This window comes from Dermacentor variabilis, chromosome 2, assembly GCF_050947875.1.
Source record: "Dermacentor variabilis isolate Ectoservices chromosome 2, ASM5094787v1, whole genome shotgun sequence".
Classification (NCBI taxonomy): domain Eukaryota; kingdom Metazoa; phylum Arthropoda; class Arachnida; order Ixodida; family Ixodidae; genus Dermacentor; species Dermacentor variabilis.
Window position 1 is genome coordinate 141,041,674 of NC_134569.1, and position 14,602 is coordinate 141,056,275.

The following is a 14,602-nucleotide window of genomic DNA, read 5'->3' on the forward strand; positions in this document are numbered from 1 at the left end:
GTTGAAGACTTCCCATCTCATTACGTCTACATCTGCAGAGCTTGCGGCTCTCCGCGACGCGCTTCATGTGATAAATGCTGAAAGTCCTCGAAAATGGGCAGTCTTCTGCGATTCAAGGCCGGCCTTGCAATGTGTGCTGTCATTTTCCAACATGGAACTCACGATAAGCTCAGTGCGAAATCGTGGAACTTGTCCATCACTGAAGAGAAAAAGGCCATGATATCTCTTTCCGTGGATGCCAGGCCATTGCGGTATTATTGGAAATAATGACGCAGATAAGGCAGCTTGGACGTCAAACAAAGACGACCGCTGCGTCCCCATTCTTCTCTCAAGGACCGTCGCTGCGAGACAACTTCGCATTCTAGCACGCACGCTTTCCTTAGCACGGTGGAATACCGCACATACACGGCGCACCAGACTGCACAGTCTAAACCCTTCACTGCAACTCAGACCTTCGGCCGGACTGCACCGACGCGAAGCGTTTCTTCTGTGTCGGTTGTGGCTGGGAGTGGCCTTCACGAAAGCTTATTCAGCACTAATTGGAATGGCTGATAGTCCTGCATGAGATGTTTGCAGATGCGAAGAGAACATTGACCACTTATTGTGCCACTGTCCTGAATTTCAAGCACAAAGACAATCTTGGTCCAACACGTTCAGGAAACTAGACGACCACCCTCTGAGTGCAACAGACAGTACTAGAACACAGACACCACCTATCACCGGCTCAGAAAGCAATGAAGGCACTTTTGTGTTTTCTGCGAACGATTGGTTTGTACGAGCGGCTTTGACTCAAGTACTGTCCGTCAACGTCTATATACCCTCTCTATCTCCCTTCTCTCTCTTTCCCTTCTCCCTTCCCCTGCGTAGGGTAGTCAACCGTACTCTTGACTGGTTAACATCTCTGCCTTCCTTATATCCTCTGTCTCTCTCTGTGGTGTTGGGCTGCCAAGCACGAGGTCGCGGAATCGAATCCCGGCGACGGCGACCGCATTGTGTTGGAGGAAACATGCGAAAACACCCGTGTGGTTAGGTTTAGGCGCAGGTTAAAGAACCCCAGGCGGTCAAAATTATTCCATAGTGGCCCCGCTATGGCGTGCCTCGTAATCAATCGTGTTTTCGGCGCGTAAAACCTCATAATTTAATTTTAACAGTGGCTAGGCGTTTCACAATCCAAGCATACCCAACGTGCTTCCTGATTACGAGAAAGTCAAAGAGCTATACGCCACCGAGACGTTTACAGGACCCTCTCAGAGCGAAACCGCGTGGTTAGCGAGCAAGTGAGATCTCCGCACAAGAAACCGACGCGCGAATGTGCAGGCGGCCTTCCGTTCGGCACGCGTTTTGTTGGCGTCTCGTCGGCGTCTTCGGCGCGCATGCTCTCCCGCCGCAGAAGAACGCGCCGCCAGTGGCCGCCTTCGGGTGACGCGACCGCGCTGCCCGGAGGAGAGCGGCCGCAGGTGGGGGAGAGGGTGGGGGGGCGGTGCTTGCCCTCAGCCGTTCGCCAGCGCGACCGCGCGCACGAGCGCGTAGTCGGTAGCGGCTCGACAACCGGAGCGGGAGTCAGCAAACTGAGCTCTCGGTCGCACGCGCTCGTTTTCAAGCCCACGGCGCGGTGGTGGTGTTTGCGCCCCGCTCCTCCCCTCTCTCTCACACAGGCCGACTCGGCGCACGCGACCCGCCGGCGGAGCCCTCGCGCACATAGCAGCCGAAGACGTCGAACGGAAGAAGGAACATCGCTCTCTGCCCGATTCAGGACGTCCCGTTCGTTTCATCACTGCTCCTCTTCATAAAACCGCGCTGCGCCTTCTCATTTGGAACTGTCGAGCGGCTGTGCTGCTGTTTTGTCAAAAATATCCTCTGCCGATCGTTCGTTCGCTCTGCTCCGCGTATGGAAAGTACAATTTTCTGTCAACTCGGTTGAAACGAGAGCGGGAATTGTAGGGACGCTCGACGGTGCAGTTCGTGTCGACTACTACCTACTTCTCCATGGAGGACCAGACTGTGCACGTTTTTCTGTCCCCTGTTCACGAGTCGCCCACGGCACGCCCGTGAGCGTCACCGTCCTCATCTCCAGCTGTTACGCCGTAAAGTCCCCAAGCTGGTGGTCGCCGAGGTTGGATTGTCAAGTTCAGCGGACTAGCGTGGCGACGTGTGGATTACTGCTGCATTGTAAGTTACTCGGATGGCTTCCTTTACATCTTCACACTAACATTCACGTCACGTGGGAGAGCTTCACCGTTGTGTGCGAGCTTGCATAATTCGAGCGCAAGAATGTGAGCAAACTACAGCAAGCAGAATTTTGAAACCAAGAATAAATAAACAAGTTATCGAAGATCCCGTGCTCCACGGAGTTGTAATATAAAAGGCACTTTAAATGGCCTGCATGCTGTAGATCAACGAATGTGATGGTAGTAACGGCCGAGCGTCATTCTCGTTCGAATACCTTTGGTCACATCGAACTGCCCTACTTGAATACACACTGACGACTAGCCGCCCAATCGCGTCTTCATAACCACTGTACGTTATTTTTTTTTTATTTTTTTTGCAAGGGGTGGTGGTGGTGGCGGGCGGGAGGTGTTATTTTATATAACGGAACCCGTGTGAGATGTTTTAAGCCAGCCGCGCGCTGTCTCAGCGGACAATGTGAAATTATGGCATAAACGAGGATAACTTAATGAAGCAGGAAATGAGTGGAACACCACCCTGTTATATTGTATTATATTCTGTGTGTATTAACAACAATGCGGAGGGCGCAAACGCAGTAAACACGGCCCTGAGATGAGAAACTTTGAAACTGTTCCTGTTGCTGTACACCCATCCACACACACAAAAAAAAAAAAAATGGAGCCCAGAATTGTGGCATTTAATTTGAAGAGATCGTGCGGTGGGTTTGACGCACGTTGCACTGGTGGACTCCGGATCACCGTATTAATTTCTAGTGTTTTTCAATGGGCGCACAATGCATGGTCCCTCGAGCGTTTTCCTTGCATTTGGTCCCTATCGGTGTACGTGCGGCTGTCGGGGCCGGGCGTCGGAACCGCGTCCATGTGCTGAGTATCCCCATAGCCAGTGACGCACCACAGCAGGTGAAAAAAAATGAGGGGGTGGGGAGGGGGTGGAAGATAGACCACCTATCTCCCGTTGAAGTTGCAGAATACATGTTTAACGTAACACGTTTATTCAGTTTTCGCCTTGATGCAGTACGCGTGTGAAGCCTCAGGGCACGTCGCCTTCAGGTATACTTCGCGCTCTCGAGTTCTGCCCCTATCCTACTATCTATAGTTGGCAGATCACGTGTTTCAAACATGTTGTTCTTAATCCGTGTGACGTAACAAATGACGAATTCCACCTTCACGAATTTTCAGGCCTCGGGCGTGCGTGTTGTTGCAACAGACACGGTTTGAGGAAGGTGATTACTGTCGGGTGCAACATCCCGGCCCCAGAAACGGCGTCCGATTCTTAAGCAGTCACTGAAGATACCATTCGTCTGGACGAAGAAAGAGCTGGTGAAATACACAGAAAAGTCGAGACATTCACTTTCTTTCGTTTTCGCTTTATGCATTTTTTTTTCTGCGGCCGGACGGTACGCTCACATGGCGTCGCCAATCCATAGCGTAGTTGCGACGGGCGGTTCTTTTCTTTTTTTTTTTTTGTCGGGACTCCGAAGGTTTCACCTCGGACGCCTCGAATACCTCAGCGCGATGCGTGTGAGAAATCATTAATGACTTCTATACTCAACCTCGCTACTATTCGGCAGCGTCATGTCCAGTCTCGCGCGGTCAATCCGAAGCATCGCACTTGCATCCTTAAATTTCTGCGCACACTTATACGTTTCCTAGCCACATTCGGCAACCGGCACACACGATAGCGAAGTCAAATAGAGAGCCAGGATTCCATAGGCAACTTTATATAGCGCGCTTTTCTTGAGGGAAAACAGCGTGTGCAATTGGCCGCATCGCCTGCATGTTCAAGGAGGGAAGGAATGCGAAAGTATGGTTCGAAATTTTGTTTGTTGCGCAGAAAACAGCGAGTGCGTGTCATTCCCGTCAACAGACCTTGGCAAGTATATATATTTTCGCGACGGATCGTGTATATACTAAAATAAAAAAAATCAGTAATAGCGTATTTTATGTTTCGTTATTCTGGAGTTGTTGTTTCCACTGAAAAGATAGCGATGATGTATGCCTGAGCGTCCTGGCTTTGTGTCAATTGAGACTGCTTTGATAAACGTCTATTTCCGGACTCGGAAATGTTAATTTTCTGTCCCCGCAACGGCACCGGCGAAAGGTTCAAGTACAACAGCGTGTTCAGATGTACTTCTTGGTGCATCTCGTGAAATGGCAGATATTTAACAGCGCAAAACGATGCGGGAAACTGAAAAGGACTACGGGACATATAGCGCCGAGTAACGATCAAATGCTATACATTAATTAAATTTTCGAGTTTTACTCGCCAATACTGTACGATACTATTACGACGCACGCTGTATAGTGGGGCGATCGTGATTAATGTCGACCACCTGGTGTTCTTTAAGGCGCACCCAGTGCGCGGTAAACACGGGGCCGTGTTAGCATTTCTCCCCCTTCTAAATGCAGCCGCCGTGGCCGGGATTCGGTCCCGCGCCGTCGGGCTTAGCGCAACGCCGAAGCCACCACGGCGGGCAATCGAATGCATTATTTCCTTGCGTTTAGAAATAAAGTTTGCGGTTGTCAGACACAACGTTGTGCTATGTTTCATTTGCCGTGTCCAGTGGAGCGCTGTGAAAATTCTCCCGCTGAAAGATCATGTTGTCGAGGCAAGAGTCCCACTGGTCGACGTCCCGAACTGAGGTCGCAACGCACTGTCCGAGTCACCCTTGCGCGTAGCTTCGGAATATTTATCTTTCTTTTCTTTGGCCGTTCTTTTCAAATCGCGTGAGGAAAAACGCCATCCGCTACGTCAGTTGTTTTTGTTTCCCGGCCATGTCACGTGACTCCCATTGTTAGGAACTCTATATGCATTGCTCGCTCAACGCGCGGATAATTGCTTGGATCTGCGCGACGAGCGACCAAAAAGTTCACAGCCGCGCTCCTCACGATATGCGCCTTGGCAGGCGGTGGCCCATTGTCATCGCGAGTTTTGTATTCACCTCCGGACAGCGGCACAACAGATAAAACGTAATCAAAAAAAGCTTTAAATAGAAAATAAGGCGTGCAATAAGAAAAAGAAAAGTGCATTTACTCAGCCTGAAAGCAGTCTATCCGTATCTGTCATGCTTTTTTTTTTTCTTCACGCCGCCTTCGACGTAACGAATCTGGCTACCCTTGAGGTTTTTGTCGCCTCGCTCGAAGGTTTAGAGAGGAAGACCGGTTCGTTTTCTTTTATTTCTTTTTCTTTGGTAAGGAAAAGCTGGATTTGCACACTGCCCTAGCCACTCTAGTTTTTTTTTTCCTCCCCAAGCACGAAGCCGGAGTCTGTTTCATGTGGTTTCCACCGTTTCAGTGCCGTAATGTGTGTGGTGCAAAAGGGACTGCCTTCGTCTTTCTCGGCCCTGGAAAAACGAACCAAGACAAAAGGATTAGAGTTCTCTTCCGGTACAGATAATCTGCCTCACGTTCCTACTGTTCTTAAGGAGCAACCAAAAATAAATGAAGTGAGGATATCGCGGCCACGAGTGCCATATGAGATGCGAGAAGGTCAGCCGCACGTTAGCTTTGCCAACAAACAACAGCTTCCGTTTTCTGAAGGTTTATGGGCGGGGCAAAAAGGAATCGTAAATGAGAAACCCTCGATACGCAGATTACCATACGGCACCCAGATTCGGATCGTGTTCATCGCGACTAGAAAAAAAAACACCCTTCTTCTTACCGATTGTTGAAATAACAGGTAGGGTGACGATGACACAACACCCCTATCGCGGTTGCTCTATGACCATTCTCTTCCTGGACACAAAACAATTTCTGTCCTTCCAACACGTTACGTATATTTCGAACGCATTCATTAGGACTTGAAAGAACTGATTCGCGGAACGACCGATGCAGTTTAAGTACCTACATGAGCAACAGCTGGACTATATAGTAGACGGCTTAGTGCAGAACTGTAAATACATATTAATTTCAACCACAGGTGCTGCATTGACCTGCGCCTAAACGTAAGTACACGAGCGCGTTAGCATTGTATAGCTATCGCATTGGGCAATGTGACCAATTACCTCGCGCTGCGGTTTCGGAGCGTCATATTTAATGACTCACCCAAGGGACACGAGTGACTACACGAAGTTGAAGAGCTTGACCCCTATCAGACGGCACCCTGAAGCAATGAATCCAGCATCCGTCGATCAATATGCGAAAAGACTACGGGACGTCCTTGAGCCAATTACTAAATGAGGGGAAATTCGCAAACAAGATTTACTCAGATTTACAGTTTGCCCTATTCAATGTGAACGGCCACGGCATCCTTTCTATGCTTAGCGCGACGGAATAGCATCTCCCAGAAATCTCCAACACTCCTTCAAGCGACCGCCACACGTAGCCGTCTGTACTGCCGTGATTGCCACACTAAACACCGAAGCCAACATAGCCCTAACCTCCTGTGATCGCGGGACCGCGTAATCGCACACGCATACTGTTCTTTCGTGCCGCTGATGACTCATCATCTGAATTGGCGGCTCGAATTATTAAACTAAAATTAAAAAAAAAAAGACACGGAAGTGAGAAAACAATGCAGTACAGGGCTTCTCATCCAAACGAACATTTACGACAGAAGTTTAACGGCCGAGTCGGTCGACAGACATCGGAGGCTTGCCAGTGTCAGTGTGCTTTTATCTGATTATGCTGATTTATCTTTCGTGCTGATTATGTTACATGGCGACTGCAGGATTGAGGATGTACCCTATCATTTGTCTGAGATCCTTGCAACTCGCATTGCAAAAGACCATGCGTATATGGCCCTAACCGCTTCATTTCAAGGTTGCTGACCGCGCTGGAAACTACATAATTAGGGAGTCGTAGAGCACGGTTGCCGAAATTCAGCTCGTGCCAAGTAGATTCAGTCCACCGGCGTTAATGGCCACGGGCGCGAGAAAAAAAAAGTACGTCAGAATACGTCGAGCTCACATCTCTACTCGCCTCGTGCTCGGCCTTGTTGGAAATTTGAATATACAAGCCTGTTGCAACGTGGGGTCGTTTCCGTGGGCACGCGTCCGTGCAGGACCTCAAGGCGTGCAGAATTGTTCAGCTGCATTCGAAATAAGAGTGCATTATCACTAAACAAGCGAACGCCGTTTTCACATCTAATTTGTCGGTCATCGTGCCCGGCCAACGACCGACGACAATTACCTCGGCGCAGAGCGCTGTAAGCCTCCCGATATTGTAGATGGCGCTGTTGGTACTCCGCGAATGCGCTGTTTCTCAGGTCTGCGGGTGTTGCTGAGATGCGTGCGCAAGCGGCAAAAGACCAAAATGCGGTTTCAGTGCTGCTAACGGCGCTGTGGTGCGTATGTATCTTTCTTTAGAATGGAAGAATGATAGAGTCGGGCCTGTGACAATGCTGCCTATTAAATTTTATGAGTGCAAGAAGCTTTCTTGCAGTTAGCAAAATTGGGCTGGAAAGAACAAGAAAAGTCGATTTGTTTAGAAACCACGCTGCTTCGCTCTATACAGAGTACACATCCCGGAGAGAACTTCGTTTCATCAGTGTCGACGAAACGTCTCGCCGTTGCAGCATGCATTAATTCCAACACATGAACAGATTGTGTGAGCGTCTTCAAGCGACTTATAAAAAGAAACGGAAAAAAAAAGAAAGACACCTCCAAAATGATATACACGTTTCGCAACACCCACCCTTCTATTCTGAAAGACAAGCGCACCGTCTATTTAGAGACGCGCCTATATATGACAGGTGTTGAAGAAGAAGCATTATGCAATATGGCAGAGTCCGTGGAACAGGTCTGATGGCAGAGTCCGTGAAACGCTGACGACTAAGTGTAACGTTAAATGCTCGCCGCTCCACCTTCGCGTCCGCTTCGCCGAGCCATTAACTACACCGTCGGGTCAGTGACTGCGCGATGAAGCTTCTTTTCCCCCTAACCCGCGCGGACAGGGGGAGTCTGCAGGGAAAAAAAGAGTAGTAACACAAGGAGATGACGCGAATAAAAGGTGCAAGAAATCAGAGTGCCGCATCCCCTCCCGCCAGCTGTCAAGGCGACAGCGCGAGAGTCACGTCGCGATCAACGGCCCATGAGACGTGCCGGTCTATGACTCGTCGCCGCTCATCGAGCCGAATTGGGCCAGCGGCATTGCTCGCAGCTGCGTTCACCGACCACCAGAGACAGATTGACCTTGACGTTGCGTAGTGCGTACGCGTTTACGGTGTCGATACGAAAGAAAAAGGGTTCATCGCGAGACCGGCTCTCTTTGTTTTGTTGGTACGTTCTTTTCTCTTTCTTTCTTTTTCTTTTGCCGCCTCTTCATGCGTGCGCGCGCACCGCGATGGGACGGACTCACCAGGCCCTATACGCCAGATAGCGAAGCGCGCACATTAAAGCTCCACCGCGATTGTGGCGCGCAATATACCGATTAACGACGACGCTGAACGCGCTGTGGGTGGCGGCTATCACGGGGACGGGTCAATGCGCCGATCCCTTTTTCGGTCGCTTTCGTCCGTGATCGTTGACCGCGCCAACTATCCGATGTGTGGCGATCCGCGGCCGCGACGAGCCGTTCACGCCGCGCGCGATAAGGAAGGGGCGACTGTGACTCGAAAGTGCGCAGAAGCAATCGTCTCATAATTCGTTTCCAATTGCCCCTTCGCGCCGCTTCAACCGCTCGAGGCGGCGTCGAAAACGCATCTGGGGCAGTGCAGTCGGGAGGAACGTTAACGGGTCCTGTCGCTAGTGTGTTGTGAGGGGAGTCGTGTTATGGAATAACCGCGATTGCGACGCCTTCCTCGTGGCTGCACGCTGATATAGAAACGAACGTTTGTATATATATATATATATATATATATATATATATATATATATATATATATATATATATATATATATATATATATAAGAATAGAAAAGAAGTAGCAAGTGCAGGGCCTTTCCCGACGAGTGTTTCTTTTCTACAATACATAATTTTGGAAAACTTCTGCGGCAGATAGCACAATTCGTGTCCTCGAGTTGTTTTGTTCGAAGAGGTTGACACTACTAGCCCGATAAAATTAAATGCATAGTAGATTAACGAATCAAATTTCACTAAATCGATTCTTAAGTAATTGCTTTACGGTACGTCTGCAATTTGCGAATTCCAGCCGGGGATCTCGCAAGGTGTATCCGCTTGGAACGAATTCTCAGGGTGACATCAGTTTCGAGATGTTCATTTACACACCCTAAAAAAAAGTTTGCACCCTTTGGAGTGTATCTCTGCCACACAACGACAATCGTCATCTGCCTTGATGCGTTTCGTTTCTTGAAAACGCCGCGCCCGCTACTTTCCTGTCGGGAATGCTATGTCATGCTGATAACGAGCATGCCGTTCGTTACTGGAAAGTACCGGGCTCGCAGCGTTAAAGAAAGGAAACGCATCAAGGCGGATGACGATCATTGTTGTGTGGCAGAGATACACCCCAAAGCGTGCGACGAAATACATTGGTGCATCAGTAATTTTCGCGCCTCAATGCATAAAACGGCGTCGTGTTTAAACATTTTAATGGAATAACAGCGCACGGTTGCAAAACGATTCATGGCACATTTCACAAAACAGGTGCCGTCCTCAGAATTCGTTCCCAATGCATATATATGCCTTGCACACTACACGGCTATTTTTTATAAATCGCAATATATGCCGTAATAATTAGAAACGCAATAACGAACTCTCCAGTACCCTGTTATACCACAAATAAGTAACTCGATGAACAAACAGCAATGTGTGACTGCCGTCACATAATGTGGCTGGGTAACCTACGCACACGCCCAAAGAAGCATGCATGCACGAAGAAAGAGGCGCAGAAATTCAGTGCTAGCTGAAAACCACTGTTCCGGTGCGTGAACACTGCTTCCACAGTAAACGTTTAGCTCAGTGGAAAATCCAGAGACTATAGACAAAGGCCCCAGGTGGGGCCCTTGTATATATGTTAACGCAGCCAAGGGCTTTCCTGCTCATTGACATGGAAGTCTCTGTGTCGCGCATGTAACGCTGTAATGTCTATCTGAAAAAAAAAAGAAAGAAACGCTCACATATTGAACAAATGTGTGGCCCTTTGCTGAGCTAAACTACGACAGGCGAAAGCCTATCTATGACTGCCTCTGTTGCTATTGTCTGAACTGTCGAATTGTGAATTGTCGAACGGACGACGCCGTGGCCGCGAGGCATGGGGTGCAATCACAGCCATATGGCCGCAAGGTTTTTCAACCGATGTGTGCGCACCGCACCCCCCCCCCCCCCTCCCCGCCCTCTCGCGCATGTCCGCGCTCTCCCACGCGCCCACTTACACAGCGCTACTGGCATGCCGCCTCCTCTCCTTGCTCCCCTCGCCGGTGATCACCGCTTTCCTGCGTCCACCACGGACTTCGCCCGGACACTCATGATCCACTAAAGGCTTGCGCCTTAATAAGTGTCACAAGCTGTCGTTCACGACGTGCCCTGTTCTCTCTGTAGGACTTCCTACATGTCAACGTTATGTTGCGTTCCACGCAGCGGGGCAGTCAAGGAAATTTATGGCACGTTTCTCGCGACAGCCGTTCTTGTTTTGTTCCTCGTCCTACGTCAGCGTGCGCCCACTGGTCATTGATCGTGTCAAGCACTGCCAACAGTCAACATACGCCTGTTAAGAGGTTTATCGACACGGCTTCCTGAAAACCATAGTCATGTGAACCGCTAAACTTATTTAGCACGTGAAGCTTGCATGATCAATCGCTTTAGACGTTGTATTTAGTATCCTTGTGTTTCTTCCACGTTTTCCGCAGTGACCTTGTCATTCGTGTTCGCTTTAAAAGAAAAAGCGAGCGAAACTTTGCTTAATGCTTGCCGGAGATCTCTGCAATTCTCGCTGTGCCCGCCATGAAGCGTTCTATCTTCCCTGTTTTTCAACAATGATTTGTGTGTTCTCTCCAAGAAAGTTTATCGTAGCCGCCCGCCGCTACAAATGTCGGTATACGCGAACGACATTTGTATTTCGATCTCAAATGTCCATCACGAGCTTCACGCATTGGCCAAGGAGCAAGTTTCAGTCGGTGAACGTTGTCGCCAGTCCATGGCCCCGAAGTCATGGCGAACAGGCGCTGGTCGCAGCTAGAGAGGTTGCTCCTTTTTTTTTTCTTTGTTTTTTTCCTCGACATCCAGCAGCGATGCCGCTACTACAGTTGTCTAGGGTAGCTCCGCTCAACCGTTCCCACAGCCTTTACGTCTTCTGGCCTCCCAGGTGTAGTTAACGTATGCAGCTGTTTCATGTGGCTTACCCTGGCCTTCGCAATGTCTTCCGAAAGAGAGACAAAGAAGGGATAAGGAAAAGGCAGGGAACTTAACCAGGCTTAGCCCAGTTGACTAGCCTGTACTGGAGATGGGGAAAGGAGAATGCAAGATGAGAAAGAGGGGAGGAGGTTATGGTATGCACGAACGCACGCACTCAAGTGTCCATCATTCAGTTTGTCACATGCTCTGTTATACATACGCTGGTGCATCTCAAGAAAGGCAGCAGCGCCTTTTTTGGCTTTGCACATCGCAGACGAAGGGGACCACCGTCCCAGAATCTTCTCTTCCGTAAAATGCATGCCGTCTATAATCGCCCTGAAGCAGTTCGAAGCCTCTCAACTTCGTATGATCGGAAGTCACACAGGAGGCGTTTCAAGGCTTTTTCTAAGCCACATGTGTTACAATTAACCCGGCACATCATTGTAATTGGGAATAAATAGGCGTTCGCGAAAGAAACGCCTGCTCGTAGGCGTGGCCCTTCTAAGAAACAGCACTATGCGACGATCCTTCTTTTAAGCAGTAGTAAACACAAGCAACCTCGGTCTTAAGAATTCGAAACAAAGTCGAAGTGAACATGTTAATCACTTTAGACCTTCGCCGAGATTACTTAAGAACTTGCATTTTCTGGTTTTCAGTTATAGCAATAGTTTTGTCTAGCCTGCTCTTTGGTGGTCGAGTACTTTGACTTAGGCGATCCATCTCCATGCCTGCATGAACTAATTAAGGAAGCGTAGATTGCGGTGGTTGAGTACTGTGCTGAAGCATGTCGCATTTATTATATCGGCGCTGTTAGTTTCGGTCATTTACACAGCCGGGTCACCGACTATTGTAGAGTGAATCAACCGCCACATTTCTTTGCGCAGAACCTGCTCAGAAACTGCACAAATTGTCTTCCCAATCTTCGATTCAGAGTCGGCAACTCAGCAACCAGTTTGCAGCTCAAGAGGACAGACTGGTGAACTAAGTCCTCTCATCTGTCGCCGTACCCTCACTCAAAGGTACTGCGACAGAGAGATTAGGAACACGGTTCAGTAGATATATTCGCGTATGCAGGGGTCCCCGCTAACGAAATGAAATAATCCCTTGTCAATGAAGAGCTTTCAAGGCAGTCGACATTGAGAGCACCGACGAATCGCCAATTTCCTAAAGAGACAATTAGTCGCCACTTTCAATCACTTTGGCGACCGCACCACTAACCCGGTGTTGCAAATAAACGTGGTCGCACGGAAGCCGTCCTGTTGTAGAGCGTATAACACAGGACGGGCCTCCATTCCAACGTGGATACTTACGTTCGTTGGTCGTAGTTCTTGATGCTGCACTCACTACGATCAAATGGACTATACTGGACACTTCGTCTATTCCTGCCCGCGCTTCTGTGTTAATGGAAGGGGGGCTACTGGATGGCGTAAGAGTAAGAGGGCTTCCATACGCTCGCGGCGAACAGTTATAGCGTTCTCGTAAAGAACCGCGGATAGCGCGCTTGGGCAGACTTTGCACGCTCTGCTCACGTCTGTGCGCGAGTCTGGATTGATGGGCCCATAGCGATGCACCTTCGTGACACGAACAGATACATTCACGCGGAGAAATTGCATGCACAGGGCGCCACACCACGCTTAGAGCACACCTGTACCGACCACCACAAACTCCGCCATTTATTTTCCCGATTAGCTGCCACGGTGACTCGCCGGTTACTCTGTGCAGTAAGAGCAGTGTAATTGAAATAACTATTCTAAGTTGCACTAATATGCAGTTGCACAAATCAGTTGCGCCCAGCATTCGCAGCGGCTCCCGAACAATCTAGCTTGAAGAACCACAAGTTGTTTCGAGATAGCATCCTGCCTTGCCAATTCCATTTATATATCCCTTTCTTTGTTCTGGAAATACTACTATAACCAAAATAACAATAATTTGGGAAGTATTGGCCAGTACATGGACGATGACCGGGCAGACGACATACGAGGGCGATAATTTTCAGAACGTGGAAATATACTTGCTCGTTATACTATACCCGGCGTGAAAGCTGGGTGTCCATGGCGTTGCCCTGCTCAGCTCGAGGTCAATTAAAGGTTCGATCACGGCCATGACGGTCGCAATCCGATGCGGGCGCAATGCAAAAACACTCGCATGTACTGTACAATCTATGCGTGGGGAAGAAACCCCAAGTGGACAAAGTTACTCCGCAGACCCCCGTTACGGCGTGCCTCATAATCAAATCGTGTTTATGTCACATAAAACTCTGCCATTCATTTGTTTTTATTTTGTTTCTAATATTGTTCCCGTCTACTCGACAGGGGACGTCCTGCACTGGTGTTACTTTGCTTCCGATCTGCCATGTTATCTCACAGAATGCCGCTGACTGCATGTGTTTGCAAGAAGCAGACACTGCGAGTGTGCGTATACATTTGCGCTTCGCACGAGACGACTAATAGCCTGAGGCATGCATCAGACTTGTGACGCCGTCTAGTTTCAATTGCGCAAAGGGGTCGCAACATAGCGCCTATTGCTACGCACTAGGGGTCGCACTACGCACTAGTACCATCGAAAAACATAAGCTTGCGAGTCGACATGTAAGGTGTCATCACACTTGACTATTACGGTAGCGTTCATGCGATGTACCCTCATTACGCGTCAGCTGTCTGGACGCACTTGCAGTAGACGGAAACGCAAAAGCAGTAAGGGCTAGACATGCCACTACAATTTTTTACAACTCCTAGGAAGCGTGCTAACAAAGGCGCATGCTGTCAGGTCTGTAACCGTGTTGAGAGCGTAAACTTATCAACACGTCATTCCTCCGTTTTATTTTTGTCATCCATCCATCCATCCATCCATCCATCCATCCATCCATCCGTCCACATGCCCGTCCCCGTCTCTATCTATCTATCTATCTATCTATCTATCTATCTATCTATCTATCTATCTATCTATCTATCTATCTATCTATCTATCTATCTATCTATCTATCTATCTATCTGTCTGTCTATCTATCTATCTATCTATCTATCTATCTATCTATCTATCTATCTATCTATCTATCTATCTATCTATCTATCTATCTATCTATCTATCTATCTATCTATCTATCTAACTTGCGCACTAAAACAACTTGCCGCCGGTGGCAGGGGAACCCACAACCTCCACATTACGTGTGCGTTGCACTACCGGTTGCG

The 14,602-nt window shown here is 48.9% G+C and overlaps 1 protein-coding gene across 1 annotated transcript in view; it reads left to right on the forward strand.

Annotated features, from left to right (window-relative positions):
- Positions 1–1,518: 1,518 nt before the first annotated feature.
- LOC142572784 (calcitonin gene-related peptide type 1 receptor-like) overlaps positions 1,519–14,602 on the forward strand; it is a 195,486-nt gene continuing 182,402 nt past the window's right edge. Inside the window, exon 1 of the mRNA XM_075682138.1 lies at positions 1,519–2,169. The gene's annotated coding sequence lies outside the window, so the exon portion shown is untranslated. The remainder of the gene's footprint in view (positions 2,170–14,602) is intronic.